This window comes from Caretta caretta, chromosome 1 (assembly GCF_965140235.1).
Source record: "Caretta caretta isolate rCarCar2 chromosome 1, rCarCar1.hap1, whole genome shotgun sequence".
NCBI classification, from domain to species: domain Eukaryota; kingdom Metazoa; phylum Chordata; order Testudines; family Cheloniidae; genus Caretta; species Caretta caretta.
Genome location: NC_134206.1, coordinates 161,638,598 through 161,655,125, shown reverse-complemented (window position 1 = coordinate 161,655,125; position 16,528 = coordinate 161,638,598). Strand labels below are relative to the sequence as shown.

General features: G+C 40.1%; 1 protein-coding gene across 14 annotated transcripts in view; it reads right to left on the bottom strand.

Annotated features, from left to right (window-relative positions):
* The window catches only part of LOC125643693 (uncharacterized), a 263,102-nt gene that overhangs the window by 236,011 nt on the left and 10,563 nt on the right, over positions 1–16,528 (bottom strand). For 11 of the 14 annotated variants that reach the window (XR_012670144.1, XR_012670145.1, XR_012670146.1 and 8 more), the window contains exon 2: positions 3,896–3,944. The gene's annotated coding sequence lies outside the window, so the exon portion shown is untranslated. Of the gene's footprint in view, positions 1–3,895; positions 3,945–6,835; positions 6,971–16,528 lie in introns of all 14 variants that reach the window. The other 3 variants (XM_075132723.1, XM_075132732.1, XM_075132739.1) reach the window with 3 other exon arrangements.

Genomic DNA, 16,528 nt, shown 5'->3' with positions numbered 1-16,528 from the left:
AAGTACTAATGGTCTAAACTGAAGAAAGGAAACCTTTAGGATAAGTGCTACGACGAGGCTCTTCATAAACAGTGAAGTCAATTAGACAAGGGAAGAAGCTGCTCAGAGAGGCTGTGGAATAAGCATCACTGGAGATATTTCGTTGTGACGGGCAAACCCCCAAAAGTTCAGTTCAGATAAGCCCTTAAGACCAAATGCTTATCCAAATCTCTTCACAGTCAGATTTCATTTCTCCCTCTCTACTTTTCTACCTTCAACCTTTCTTTCTCCCTCCTTTCATTCCTAGCCCCACAGCACCCTTCTGCAGAATTTAAGACATACTGAGACTCCAAAGACAAATTTCAGATCAAATAGAAAGCCTTTCGGGATTGAGGATAAGAGGTGTATTTATCAGATTATTTTCAACTCTAAAAATAGACTCAGGTACATACAGGCTAATACTCTGTTGGCTATTAGGTTACAGCACCTGCACCTACCTAGCTTGTGTTGTAAACTCACTACATCTTTAAGAGTTCAATCTTCCTAGAATTAACCTGGGGAAGAGATCTTCAACTAACCCGTTAGCAAAATTCACTGAGCCAAAGCAAATTCCTCAAGTAAAGCATCCACTCTCCACCAATTGAGAAGCAGAGATTTTGCCCAGATACCATTTTTTCTCTAGGGTAGCAGAGATTGCTATGAGCTAAGACACCCTTTTAAAACGTTGCTGTTAAGCTTTACAATCTAACAAAGAAAGTGATTCTTAAGTTGTAAAGCTCATCACATTCTCCTATTAAATAGTGAGAAATGTCCTACATACCCACCTCCTTTGCACTATAGCCCTTTGTGGTATTGGAAGTAATGAAAACAAACACAGCTCATATTTTGGTTCTGAACTTTTCATTTTGTAGTAATTTTTTTTAACAAGATGTAAACACAACGAAATACCATTCATTTAGGGCATAGATTCTAACTCCTAAAGAAAACTGGAGAATCATGACAAACATTGGACAATTTTTTGAAACTGTTTATTAAGGCAATGTTATGTTAAATGTTAACGTACTACAATGTATATTACTTATTCAGGATCAGTTTAATATACAAAGAACCTGGCTAAAGATTCTGGCTTGCTGGCTGAGGAGCCCTCGTCCTCTGAGGACACTCAAAAGGGTGGCCAAACTCCTAAATATCTATTGTCTTTTTGGTGCTTTTCTTGTGTACAGAATTGGTATGAAAACTTTTCAGTTACAAGAACATTCCAGATTTTACTATACCACCAAGAACATTCCATATTTTATTACTATTTCATAGGCAGAAGTGACATTTTCCCCAGTAATGTGTAATAAAGAGTCTAGCTGCTAACAATAAAAAATAAATTAGTCATTCTGTTTAAAACATAGATCTTTTACTGGAGCATTGAGTAAGCAGATCAGGAGATCTCTAGACATCTGGCATTTTGTAATATGATGAATTTCTTTAACACTTTCCTCCTAAAACCGTCCAGTTCTTGGACGCTACCATCACACATGCAAGTATGTTCCCCTCTCCTCTCAACCCCACTAATAGAGCACCCCCCTAGTAGCAAATATATGATGGATCTTAACTGGAGTCAAATGCAATCTGTACAATAATTTAACAAAAAAAAATTAGGAGCTATGCAAATTGAAGATGAACTTCCCCCTTCCCATAACCAGATCCACTCATTCAGATCTTTTTTCCTCCCCAAATCTCTCCCCCGTCATTTCACCTGTATTATTTTCTTAACATCTTTTTCGAACAAAATTTTTATTTATATATAATCTTAGAAATTAAGCCTTTCGTTCCAGCTGGCTCTTGGGTAAGGACAATACCATAGGCTTACAGAACTCATATAAAGTTAGTTATTAGATGGGTTTTTAATGTATTGTTCCTGTTTACTGTTCTCTGTAGAGATGCCTGGTTTGGAATCAGCTGTGTGATTAGCTAGTTGAATGAAAGAATATATCCAGCTAGGTCATATATTTGCCTTTGTGCAGTTCACTCAAATTGCCAGACAGATTTTCCATTGTATCTACCTCTGTGTGTGTGGTCAGGTCATCTAGTAGTCTCTGGACAGAGAGGGAGTAAGAGGCAGGAATGAATATGGTCTTTAACTTCAGCATTAATCTCCCTTCTTTTCGAATATCCAACCATTTTTCTAAAACCAGAAAAGTACTGACAAATCCAGAATAGTTTACATAATATTGAAAGAGTGTAAAATAACCATCTTCCACCACAATGACTTTTTATTTTCAAAATTAAAACAGATGCCATTTAAAGAACAAAACCACAAATAAATCTTCAGGTCTGATCACCCTCCCAGTTACACTGGTTTAACAGTGCAGTCAATGGAATTATACTGGTGCAAAACCTGTAACAGAGTGAAGAATCAGGCCCTTTATTTCAAAGAGAAAAGAAGAGGGTGGGGAGGACTTTCCAAGTTATATGTTATATAAAGGGAACGTCTGCTTTGCTAATGAAAGGTGTGAGCTGTAGAATGAATGCCCTTCAGATAAAAAGTATGATGAGTCTTCCTGGAATGCCCCACCCTGGTGTTATACTGTCAGAAAACTGAATGGCAAGTGAGAGCATGCATGATATAGTCTTTTTCATTCATGTGAAACACCATCAAGGTAACTTTATGAGCCAAGTAGTACTCTGGTAGCCCCACTGAAGCAGAAAATATAGCTACTCATGCACAAGAAAAAAAAAAACTTCATTGTGAAATAGCTCAGGTTGCCACACACCTGACATAACTGACAACCAAAAAAGCAAGGAAAAGAAAGTTAAGCTAACAGTCCATATCCTCTACTACTTCACTCACAGGCGTGCACCTTACTTCAGATACTGACCACCACTCACCACAAGCTTGACTCTTCCCCCCCAGGAATGCTAGCCCACACGCCTCATATTTTGCAATACGTGTCACTTTACAGAGAGCGCTGTCTGTCAGACCAGAGTAAAATAAAAGGTAGTGAAGTATTCACAGGAAAATAGCATGCCTCACTTTCGTGGCATCTGCATGTATAAGAAACTTTTTCATAATTTTGAGGCTCTGAGGACCATGCTAAATGAATTGTGTGTGAACACGGTGTGAAATTTCACTCCCCACCCCACTCTAAAAAAAACATTTTGCCAATTTTGACCAGCCCTAATTAAAATGTACATATTCTGAGTTTCTCGTATTTAGGGGCTTAAGTGGAGGGTGTCTATTATATTTTATTAATATTTTAAAGACAACATTTTTATCTGTACTTGAACATTCTTACTGAAATCATGTTTGTGAATCTAATACCATCTATATTTACAGCACATTTCTCTCATACACCAATATTCAGATGTAAGCTAATGAGAGTGTACACACACACACACACACACAGAGTTGCTTGGATTTACCTAAATCGGTTTAAAATAATACTGTTAAATTGGTGTGACTTCTGAGTTTAAAGAAGGCCTTGCGTTAATGCATTCAGTTATCTCAAGGATGACATACTGTGATGTCTCCCCCCAAAAGTTTAACTTCTCATCCACAAGTGTGTCTGCGGTGACCACATCTATTTAGTACCAGTAGCACCTGTCATGGACTTAATCTCATCAAGTACTTTTATAGAGTTAAAATTTAACCAAGCTTCTGCTATCAACAGCAGCAAAGATCCATAAGATTCTGTATTTCTCTCTTACAGTCAGATAAACAAACTGCTTAGTCAATAAAAAGAAAAGTCCAGTTTATAGTTCTTAGCAGAACTGTTAAGTAGTTGTGGATTTAACAGCTTGCAGGATCAGTTACTACAGTACTTAAAAGAGAGACCACAAAAAGCCTCATTTTCCTAATCCACCATCACTTTTACCAATTGCATTTAAAAGTAATACCACTTCCGTGCAGTATTTGGAAACTTACCAAGTGTCAATCCATTCACCTTTCTGTACTTTTCATTGTCTGTTTCCTTCTGAAAAAAAAAAAAATCAATACAAATTAGTCACCAAAAAAAGCAATACGGCTTCATGTTATTTCCTGAAAGGTCAGTAATGAGACTTTGGACAGTCCAGCATTTTTATTTTGTATTCTATCACTTTATTTCTCCTCTTTTATTCTCTGGCAGGTGCCGGGGGCTCTAGACAGTGCTCAGGCACAACTAGGACCACTTTATGGTTAGCTCTGGAGTTCACCAGGCCTGAGGATGGTCCCCAGGGTCTTATCCACAGAAGTAAATTCTGTCCTCCCTGCTTGTGAGTGCCTCTCTTTACACATGCAGTGTCATTTACAGGCACAAATCACGTGAACACGAAGCGAATGATTCACATATACAAGTTTCCCTATTTGCACACACTAAGACCTGCTTGTTTCAGGCCAATGGAGGACTCTGCATGTGCTCAGAAGCACTTAAATACTGTTCATGCCATTATTTATTGTTATTCCCCTATGAGAATCTGGTACCTAAATTGTTCTGTGTACAGTGCCTAGCACAATGGGATCCGGGTCCCTCACTGGGGCTCCTAAATACTACAGTAATACAAATAATATTCGCAAAAAGAAAAGGAGTACTTGTGGCACCTTAGAGACTAACCAATTTATTTGAGCATGAGCTTTCGTGAGCTACAGCTCACTTCATCAGATGCATACCGTGGAAACTGCAGCAGACTTTATATATACACAGAGAATATGAAACAATACCTCCTCCCACCCCACTGTCCTGCACACGAAAGCTCATGCTCAAATAAATTGGTTAGTCTCTAAGGTGCCACAAGTACTCCTTTTCTTTTTGCGAATACAGACTAACACGGCTGTTCCTCTGAAACAAATAATATTAGTAACCATAGCGCTTTCCCTTTGCTTCTATTCTTTCAGCACTTTGCATTTTTCATTCTTACAAATGAGGAAACCCACCCTATTCCGCTGTGATGCTGTATGGTGACATCAAACTATAGGGTTGTACATGGTGACCTCGCTTATGATACTGCATCAAGTCACCATCGTTCCCTATATGTCACCTCATGCATGATGACACCAATGCATTTCTTGAGCATATAGTGACAAAATGAACAGAGAACAAAGAATGACATTTCCTTTATTTTATTTACCATTCTTTTAACCAGGTAATCTCCAGCTCAGACTACTAGCATCCACCCCTCTCCCCCACACTCACCTCCCCCCCAAAAAATCACCATTCTCCTGCCTTATTCCTAGCAGCATATATCTCAGTTCCCAGCCATCTTTACCTTTGAGTTAGTCATCCTTTATTCTTCCTTTAGTAAAGCTCACCACACATCCACAAAAGTCCTAATTAACAGTTAATCTGTGGAACTCATTGCCAGAGGATGTTGTGATAGTCAAAAGTATAACTAGGTTAAAAAAAAAAACTAGTAAAATGCAAGGAGGATACATCCAGCAATGGCTATTAGCCAAGATGGCCAGGGTAACCCTAAACCTCTAACTGCCAGACGGGGAAGAGCAGGGTGGATCTCTCCAACGGCCCTGTTCCATACACTCCTGCTGAAGCTCTGGTATGGGCCACCATTGGAGACAGGATACTTGGCCAGATGAACCATTGGTCTGACCCAGCATTGCAGTTCTTATGTTCCAGTACACAAAAGTACACAGCAGACATGGCTGTACAGTAGCTGGCTTTTTGTTTACTGCCCCCACGATTTAAAGAAAGCTGGTGTATTTTAGGATTCAGCTCTCTGAATAAGCTTACCCCACCAAGAAATCATTCTGACACCTGTATGATCAGGTCTCCCAGATCTAGAATAGAGACCACAGTCCTCAAGGTTATGGCATTCTACATGTTATGACCACAGTCTTTAATGGCACTGAAGATCCTCTAGCCACAAACAGCATTACATCTTAATCTCTCCAGCCCCTCACAGCAGGGAACCCCCTACATCAGCAGACTAGCATCAGGTGGGGGAGCCTTTAAAAGCTGCTTCCCAGTTGAGTGCCAGCTATTGCCAAGCTCCTTCCCTCACTTCCACAAAATTTAACAGGGACAAGAGCCAGAGACTCTATGGAGTCCACTAAGGCCTTTGGCCCAGAACCTCAACAGGTGTTTAGGCACCTAACTCCCATTGAAACCAACCTACTTTATGAAAAGTGCTCAGATGGGCAACAGTACAAATCCCTAGGAAACACAATGTATAAGCACAACATGCCTCCCTGGTGTAAGGAGTTCCACACTGCTAGCGCAAGTGATGTCTCTGAAATAAAAGCTACAGATATAAATAAATCAGCAATTCTGGGGAGAAATTTTAAAGGCACAAAGGGCAGCTAGGCACCCAGCTCCCATTGGCTTTCAACTCTATTCCTTACCGAAATGTAGCATATTTCAAGTATATACCGACAGGCTTGCAATGTACTAGCATGTTAATTCTTTGCTCTTATGGAAAAAGTTTGATTCAGGATTCATAACAGAATGTACTCAAAAGCAACAAATCCAAGGATGCAAGACAGACACACAAGCTGCTTATGAAAATCATTTTATTGTGAAAAGTGTTAAAGGCATCTTTAAATTGCTCCTTCCTGGCAGGGTGCACTAGTAATTTGCTTCCATCCACCACATTTCAGGTCAGGTTACTGTAATTTTTGCAATCACTTTAAAAACATCTTTTTTTTATTTAAATGGTGTCTCAGACTTTGTTTTGAATTCTGTGTGCACCCTACAAGTGGCTGTCCGGATCCTTTTCCAACTTGGCTTCTGCAGCAAAGTGTGGAACATACAGTATTTAACTTCATGAGACTGCAATTATTAAAGGACCACTGCCACACGCTGGCAAACTCTGAAATATATGTTCTCCTGAAGCCTTACTAACCTCTATTTCTTTGCCCCTCTTTACTGCTTACCAAAGTATTTGTGTGGAAACAGAAAGTCTCTGTTTTCAAAGCTGGATTTCTCTTTCTGCCTGATTCATTCAGCGATGTTGTACTAGTCCGTTTGTGACATCAGCATTCATCATCCCAAAAGCAGCTGTAGTGTCACTAAAACGAGAGTGACTAAGTCAGGCAAAAAGAAGGCTGGTTATGTAAAACCAAACCTAAATGGTTATACCATCAATATCTTCATAATAAGTCAGCAATGAGTGGAAAAATAATACAGAACAACTGTGAATTTAATGGGATTTAGATGTTATAAAGATCCACTGGTGTGCAGCTGTGGTTCTTCAATGACTCATTAGCTTCTGAAAAAGTTCCCTTGCCATTTCATGAGGACAGTAACAGTTCAGGGATAGTTAGCTACAGAAACCTCCTCAAGGAGCTTCACTTTGTCTCAGTGGTACCCTGTCTGATTAGGTGATTAAACGGGTCTTGAAGAAATAGCTGCAGTCTCACCTTTGTTAGTATGAGAAATGTCATCTGACTAACTCCAGCTTGGATTTACACCACTCGGACATTGGAGCAGAGCACCCTCTGTGTTCTCTGTCATCAGTGACACTCTGGCATAAAATTTCTTATCTAAAGAGAAAGGTCTCATCTCAGTCATTCTGCTCTCCTACTAGAGTCTGAATGACCAGTGATATCAAGGTTCAAGCCATAGATGTGAAAGGTGAATTTTGGTATCAGTTTTAACAGCTTTTGGGCAGATTTTTACACTCATGGTTTATATAATTTGTTTTACTTGATTACAGGACCTCAGGGGTCCTACTTCAATAGCATTACTTTGCTTTTCTATCTTTCCCTGCTACCTACTAGCTCCCCCCAGTTCTCCCCCACACACACCCACCCCACCTTTTTTTTTTTTTTAAGTGTAAATACTCATTAGCCTTTGTCTTGATTACACACTTCCCCAGAGCTATCTTTTGGGTTTCCTACATGCTGCAGTAAGGGCCTGATCCAAAGCCAATTGATGTCAATGGGGAGGCTAGTGACCTGGATCAGGTTTTAAGTATGCTTGTTTGGCACCTACTTTTGAACAGTATTAAATTCATTTTTAGTTTTTTTGAGGTAACCAAGAATAATTTCATTCTCAGATCTGTTTGAAGTAGCCATCATTCTTTATCATGTTTGGGTCCTGTTTAGGTCAGAAGTCAAAAAACTTCAACTCCAGGCTGTATCTATTGTGAAACACCAACCCTATAAATGGGGGTGAGGGGTTAAATACTGATGAAAAAGCAGTGTGGAAGATTGCTTCCCCAAATCCTCTAAAATCTGCCACTGAACTCAAAGTTTTAGTTAGTGGTATAATTAGCATCTCTTCTACTACCACCATGTATTTAAGAATGTTAATAACAGATGACAAATGGTGCAAGAGTGTCAGAATTTTTAAATGAATTAATTTCAGCTGTTCATGATCACTTTGTCTTCACTGTCTGCAAATATAGTAAAATAGTTTATTAACAGGAATGTTCACCAACACAGCTAATAACAATCAGGAAATGAACAATACGTGGAAAATAATTTTTTATAAATTTATAGTCAGGAGTGCTGGCACCAGAAACCTGGTTGTGAGAGTTGTGCTCATCCAATCAGGTAAAAGAATCAGATCATGGGTCCTGGATACCTAAGCAAAACAGTTCAACTCTTTGAAATTCAAACATCCACAATGAAGTGCTTCCAAATAAGCTACAGCCCAAAACTTTATATGGTGCATAATTCTGAACAAATGAATTAGAGAAAACAGCGATCTGTTTGAGGACGACTTACAAATAATTCATTTGGTTCCACCTCATCTCAGTTACGTTCTCTGCAGTAGGGTTGGAACAAAACCATAATTGTGCCCAAGAGGGCTCATAAAACCTACAAATGCTGCTGCTGTTGTAGAAGTACCTGAACACATTAGGTTTTTTCCAGCATATTCCTCCCCCTCTGCATCCATTTCCCTAGTTTTCCGTTTAGTGCAATATGACCTTTTCTGACTAACCCTCTTAAGGCTTGCTTGTTCTTGTTCCTGGTTCATATGCAAACCCATGAAATAACATCCGCAAAGTCAGAGTCCTCCTGTTCACAAAAGATGTCACTTTCAAAGCAAAAGGAAATTGCTGCCCGCCTCTGGTTGTTCTTGGAGACTGAAGAATGCTTTATTTATAAACCCTGCAGATATATCTCAACATTTATCATCCCTGAATATTATCTGAAACCATAGGATTTGAGTGCCTTTAGGCACTGATTTTCTCATGGGTAACATTTACCTAAATAAGAAATGCAACATATTTAGAAAGTTGCAAATCTAGACTCACTGGACTGATTCTTTGCCACCTGGCACTTTGTGGAGACATTACACCTGTGCAAAGTGGGTCCAAAGTGCTACCATATCAGAATGATTGGATTCTACATGCACTGTGCGGAGGCGAGAAGGAAGGATGGTGAGAGCGTTAGGGAAAAAGCTTAGGACTTGGGAGGCAAGGGTGCATTTCCTACTCAATGGCCAGCTTCCTGTGTGACTTTGGGCAAGCCACAGCCTTGGTGCCTCAAATCCCTGTCTCTATAAGGGGAATAACAGCACTACCTTACCCCAGAGGGTGTTGTGAGGATAACTACACTTATGATTGTGAGGTGCTCAGATACTGTACTCCTTTCCCAATCATCCACAGAGATTCTAAACAGGATACTAAGTCATCCTTGCAAGCATCCCAAAACCTGCGCAGCAGTCTGCCTCTTTCTAGACCATTCATGAGCTTCAGAGTACAGCAAACTCTTAGGGATCCTGTAATCTGGCATTCGCTTGACATGTCCAAGCCACCTGAGTCTCTTATTAATCAACGTTTCCATGAAACACATATTAGCACAATTTAAACATTTCCACATTTGTCACCCTGTCTTGCCATCTTATTCGAAGAATTTTACACAAGCATCGTCTATGAAAGCAGTTTAGTCTTTTGATATGTTTGATGCAAGTGGTTCATGTTTCTGAACCATATAGAAAAGAGTGGATAAAAATCACATCTCATAAATACGGATTTTCACTTTAGTTGACAATTTATTATTATTCCAGGCTCTGTCTTGCAAAAGAGCCAAGTTCCTGGCTGCTTTACTGACTGTACTTGCTAGTTCAGCATCAAGATCTACATTGCTGATAACAGAGCCAAGGTAGAAAAATTGGTCAACAACATCCAGTTGAATACTCTAAGGTGATATCTAGAATTGATTCCAAAGAGCCTTGGTGCATGGTAACAGTCTTCAAGCTTATTGCTAGCCCAAAGATTTTGCATGAATCAGAACTGGCTAATATGTTGTAGGGCATCAAGACAGTGAGCCACAAGGGCCACATCATCCGCAAACAGATCCCTTATGATGATCTCCTTCACCTTTGTCTTAGCTCTGAACCTTGCAATGTGAAGCAAACCACCATGATGTCTAGTGCTAAGATAGACACCATCTTGAACATCACAGAACACATATTGAAGCAGGAATGAGAAATTTTAAACAATGTAGGAGCCAGTACACAACCCTGCTTCACTCTATTGTTGATGTTAAAGGAATCCGACTCTTGGTTCTCATACGTTGCGGTTGCGTTCATGCTGTCGTGTAAAGATTTCACTGGGTTTAGCAATATGGGTGAACAACCTAGCTTCTTCACAACAATGTAAAGCCCTGTCCAACTGTGTCAAAGCTTTTGTGAAATCTATAAAAGCCACATACAATGAAATGTTTCCCTCTGCACTTTTACTGCAATTTTCTTAAAGAAAGGACCATATCTATGGTGGACCTTCCCAAGCAGAAGCCACACTGGCTCTCAGGATAGATTCTCCCAGCTAGAGTTTGAAGTCTAGGTAAAAGAATACAGTTTAAGATTTTTTCCCCCCACAACGTTAAGAAATCTCTCTCTGTGGTTATTACAATCACTTCTGTCTTTGTTTTTATAGAGCTAGATGAAACAAGCATCCTTAAAATCTTGCGGAACAGTTTCTTTGTTCCAACAGAATAGCAATACCTCGTGCAATCTTTGCAGCAAGTCTTTGCATATTTTGTAGAGTTCAGCCGGTAAACAGTCAGATCCTGAATCTTTGTTGTTGGGAAACTTTCTGATGAGTTGTTCAAGTTCCTCTAGTGTAGGTTCACTGGAGTGATAACTTCAAACCCAGGCAATTTGCCTAACATACTTGGTCTACTACATATTCCCTTGAGTATATCATTCCATAGTGTTTAATCCACCTCTCCAGTTGCTTTCCTTTATCAGTTATGATATTGCCATCCTAGAGCTTTCAGCAGAGCTGTCTTGTTCTTTAATCAGCCCAATGGTCTTTCTAATGCCCTCATACAACCTTCTACTGTCACCTGCACTATCCACCCGCTGGATGCGGTCAGATACCCAGCCAAAAATTCTTCACCACACCTCCTGGAAGCTATTTGAACAATCTTACAAGCTTCTCTTAGGTTATCGATGGAATCAGTAGTAGGTGATCAGGGCAGATCTTTTCCTCTCAATGAGTGGCAGCAGTATGTCCAAACGGTCTATGAACCGTCAACATTTTTTCCTAGTACTCTTTCCAAAAAAAAAACCTCTTGATTGACATATTGTAGATACTAGTCTTCAAGACTTCCCATGCATCTGAAGCAGTTTAATTCATTCCAGCTGTCTTTGCTACTTCATTAAAAAGCCGTTTCTTGACAGGATCATTGATTTGGCACAAGACAATATGAGGTTGTACAGCAGGTTTATTACATTGGATCTTCTTTGCTGCAAAATGAAATTTCAAGCTGACAAGAGCGTCGTCTGTGTCACAGTCTGCCCTTTGGAAGGATCATGTATTCAGGAGATCTTTCAAGTATGTATGTCTTGTCTGTGCCAAGTCCAGCTAATGCCAGTGCTTGGACCTCAGATGTCTCCACGATGTTTTTCGGATGTTACCAGTAAAGAATGCATTGGTCACCAATAAGCCTTGCCTGGCACAGAGCTCAAGAACTCTCTGACCCTTCCCAGGTCAGATCTCAGCATTGGACCCCATTCTTGCATTGAAGTCTCCAAGTACTAGGATGGGTTCCTTCTGTGGAATCCGGACAATCAGTTCTTCCAGCTGTTGGTAAAAGCTATCCTTCTCCTCGTCACTAGCCTGCAGAGTTGGAGCATAGACACTGACGAGGTTGATGAATCCCTTCTGTAGACTAACTCAAAGTGTCATGATACGCATGAACACTGCAATTGGAGCTTCACACGATGACATACAATCATTTCTGATAGCAAAACCTATAATTGTACTCTCCCCTTACGCCTTCAGGTTTCTCATGCCAGTAAATAGCGTAGTCTGTCCCCCTTACAAAGCCTGTGTCTGAGAGGCAAGTTTCCGAAAGAGCATGCAATCTGAAGCATGCAAGCTCGTTATTCAACACAGCCATTTTCCTCAAATCCAAATTCAGATCAAAGTCATATCCAAGGGTCCAAATATTCTGCAAGCAATTCTGTTTATTAAAAACAGTTGAGCCAGGATGTAAAACAATGAGGCAGGGCTTGTTTGACCTACCTTTTCTAGGGCCACCCTCACATTAGGTAATCAGGCCATCCCGAAACAGGGCTGCTTGGAAATCTCGGTACCTGCTCCAGGGCCCTTATGCCTCTCACAGATCCCTACGACCATCTTGCCAAGACCTGCAGCACACACACAGCTAGACAAAGTTATGGAGGAGCGGAGACTGCCTTAGAGCTGTCGTCGTCCCCCTTCAGACCACTGAGCCAGAATCCAAAGGCCAGAGTGAGTCTGAATGTTCAATGGCACAGAGGTCGTAGCTTCTGCCAGAGAGCAACTTAGATATGTAGGTGTGACATAATTAGGCCTCTTAAATAAGCTTTTAGAGCTTCTCAGCAAAATTAATGGGTGTGCATATGCACGCACACACTTCATTTATTTCAGAGTGCCATTTAATCTTCTATGCCAATTTATTGATAAAGTATTTATCATGTAGCATCTGGTCGATAAAGATCCAATTTCCTCTATTAGCACAGGCTGAATTCATAATACAATTGCAGTCCAGGTGCTAATGAATGATGCTCGTAAGCATCCATTGCTCAAGCCAGTGAAATATTCATTCAACGAAGGTACTGCATACTTGCTGATCCCTTTAATTTCATTAAGAGCTACAGGGGCTCAGCACCTCTGTAAATCAGCCTAAAAGTGTATTGGTTCTATAACCAGTTCATTCTCTTAAGCATTTTCTTCACGATGAAGAAAACAGTAATATACTTGAGAAGCGTTGGGTTTTTGATTATTTGGATGATGCTAGTGGAAGAGAATTCTTCAGATGCATTAATGCTCCAATTATATAACATTTAAGTATCTGCTGAAATCTTTAGACTTTGTCACAAATCAAACGATCTGATTCGAGCTTATCCTAGAGAATTTCAGATTTCTTGTTTCCTAACATCCATAAATTTGTGAACCTTGTTGATTCCAGAATAGTTTTTCCAAAGCAGAATCTAATAAAGCATGTTAATGTAATGACCCTCAACCCAGGTCATCAGCAGGATATGAACTTCAGAGCTTTAGCACAGAAGCACAGACCTTTACTAGCTTAGATAAAGGAGTTACTCCCTTAACAGCCAGCTAATAGGCAGTTATCTCCCTGTAGTGGCAGGTCCACATAGAGGATATGACATACGCTTTCGAAGCATATTACATGATTGTTATTATTTGAATATTAAATTCTAGGTTAGTTTATCCTGATACTATAGTTAATGATAAATACTCCATCGTTTGATAGGACACCTCAATTTGAGATGACCCACTATCCTAGGCTGTTGTAGTTTTGACTCGTTATCTGAAAAAAGTTTCAGCTTGCTAACTATGAAAATTCATAAACTTTAAAGCAACTGATGTTCTTACAGTTTGACTCATTTCATTCATCATATTGAGACTAAAAAGGAAAAGCCAAATCTGAAGACCATAGCTGCATTGTTCCTTACTGTATGTACGACTGTGTAAGAAATTATTCCCCAAACTGCGCTATTACATTGAATTGCTTGACAAATGTATAGTAATAGCAAGACACTAAAATAAAGCATAATTGGACAAATTTAGCATTTGCTTTCCAGCTCCATTCTGTGTGCTTCATTCCTTATACTTAATGTTGCAGTCACACTATTTTTACATAGCATTGCCCTCTTTAAATAAAAGTAAGTGAAGGGCCAATGGAGCTTTTAAGTTTTATTATCTGGATCAGTTTGGATCGATGCTCTCAACCTAGAACTCAGCTGCCCTAATTTGTGGATGAAAATTTAATTCCAAAACTTCAGAGTCCCATTCCTTCTCTCTAACTTCAGAGATCAATCAATTTTTCAATCAATAAAAAAATCAACAAACAAGAGGAGCAAGTTCTACTCAGCTTGCACAAAAGAATTAAATGCTCAGACATTTCAAATGACTATTGTTTTACTTAAAACTTGGCTTACTCCTTAGCTCTCAATAAGATCTAGAAAACAAGCAGATTGAACAAAATCACAGCCATTACTGAGTCTGCCAGAGCAAAATTTCTCACTGGAATATGGGTGGGGAAGAGGTTTTTTAGGCTCATTCACCTGCCAAAGCCAACATTTTCTTCACACAATGCCTGTTTAGCCTGCGGAAGCCACACTACAAGATTCACTTGAGGCCAAGAGCTTAGCAAGATTCAATAAAAGGGTTACCTAGTTAGTTAGATGGATAAGATCATCCCCAGTTACAATACTAAAATTTTGAAAAGTTTTAGAGGGGACACAAACTGTAAAGCTTCAGCTCATAAGCCAGCCTCTAATTCTTAGGGGTGAGGAGAAAAACTTCCCCTGGGGGCAGGCTATCCCATAGCTGCCTGAAGCAGGATTCCTCTTTCTGAATCATCTGGTACTAGCCAGTCACCCTGGTCTGACTCAGTGTGGCAATTCCTATTGTGTGCAGATGTAACAACGAACACAGCTGAACTATCCGTCTTCAGTCTTTCAACAAACAAGTTGCCTCTGGGCCAAGACAAAGGTTGTGGGGGGGGGGGGGGGGGAGGAAAAGAAAATAATTGGTTTCAGAAAAAGCTCTGAGCAATGGAAAAGGGGGTATTGCAGCGGAACTTTGCCTCACCTGTTGTGTGTTACCTGTGCCCACTAAAATAGTGGGAAAAATTTTCCTAGCTGAAAGAAATGAAAACGTAAACAAGCTTCAGCTGAAATAATCTTCCTTGCCTGTCTTGGCTGGCTGCATCATATCCCTCTGTAAATCCCTCCACTAGCTTCATCGTCTCTTCCACAGTGAGTTTAAGTGGCTCAGCCTTTCGTTCTGGGCTCTGTTCAGCATCACCCTTGCTTAGGCCTCTGCCTTCATTTCATTCCTTTCTATTATGAGGTTTCTTGGTCCATCCTTGGAAGTGTCAAACTGGCCAGCGTCAGAGCAGAATGCTGGAATAAAGGGACCCCTGGTCTGACTTGGCAGTTCCTATGGTAGTCAGGCAATGAATCCTGCTCAGCTCTTCCACGGTGCAGGTTTCATTTCCGTCTTCCCACCATGCTGTCTCCTACACCTTTCTACATTCACATCCTTCTTTAATACCCACTTCTTCTACAAAGCTAATACTAATACCTATTATTATTAAAAAAAAAAAAAAACCCAAAACACAAGGCCTTACATTAGCACCATTCTCGGAGTTTCCCAGTGCATGTGTGTGTGTGATCTTTGCCTATGCATTCAGAATTGCAAGTTCCTTGGAGCAGGGACCATTTTTCCCCTTATTTGTACAACACCAAACACAGTGTCATCACTTAATGAAATAAAAGCAAGAAAAAATGTATTTGCTTAAACAGTCTCATCCTCTCATTTTGCATGATGGGTTTTTCACCCTGTCCATCTGTCATAAATATAAAGGGAAGGGTAACCACCTTTCTGTATACAGTGCTATAAAATCCCTCCTGGCCAGAGGCAAAACCCTTTCACCTGTAAAGGGTAAAGAAGCTAAGATAACCTCTCTGGCACCTGACCCAAAATGACCAATGAGGGGACAAGATACTTTCAAACCTGGAGGGATGGGAACAAAGGGTTCTGTCTGTCTGTGTGATGCTTTTTCCGGGAGCAGGTCAGGAATGCAGCCTTACAACACCTGTTAAGTTAGTAAGTAATCTAGCTAAAATTTGTTAGATTTCCTTTTGTTTAATGGCTGGTAAAATAGCTGTGCTGGATAGGAATGTATATTCCTGCTTTTGTGTCTTTTTGTAACTTAAGGTTTTGCCTAGAGGGATTCTCTATGTTTTGAATCTGATTACCCTGTAAGGTATTTACCATCCTGATTTTACAGAGGTGATTCTCTTACCTTTTCTTTAATTAAAATTCTTCTTTTAAGAACCTGATTGATTTTTCATTGTTCTTAAGTTCCAAGGGTTTGGGTCTGTGTTCACCTGTACAAATTGGTGAGGATTTTTATCAAGCCTTCCCCAGGAAAGGGGGTGTAGGGCTTGGGGGGATATTTTGGGGGAAGACGTCTGCAAGTGGGATCTTTCCCTGTTCTTTGTTTAAAACACTTGGTGGTGGCAGCATAGGGTTCAAGGACAAGGCAAAATTTGTACCTTGGGGAAGGTTTTAACCTAAGCTGGTAAATATAAGCTTAGTGGGTCTTTCATGAAGGTCCCCACATCTGTACCCTAGAGTATAGAGTGAG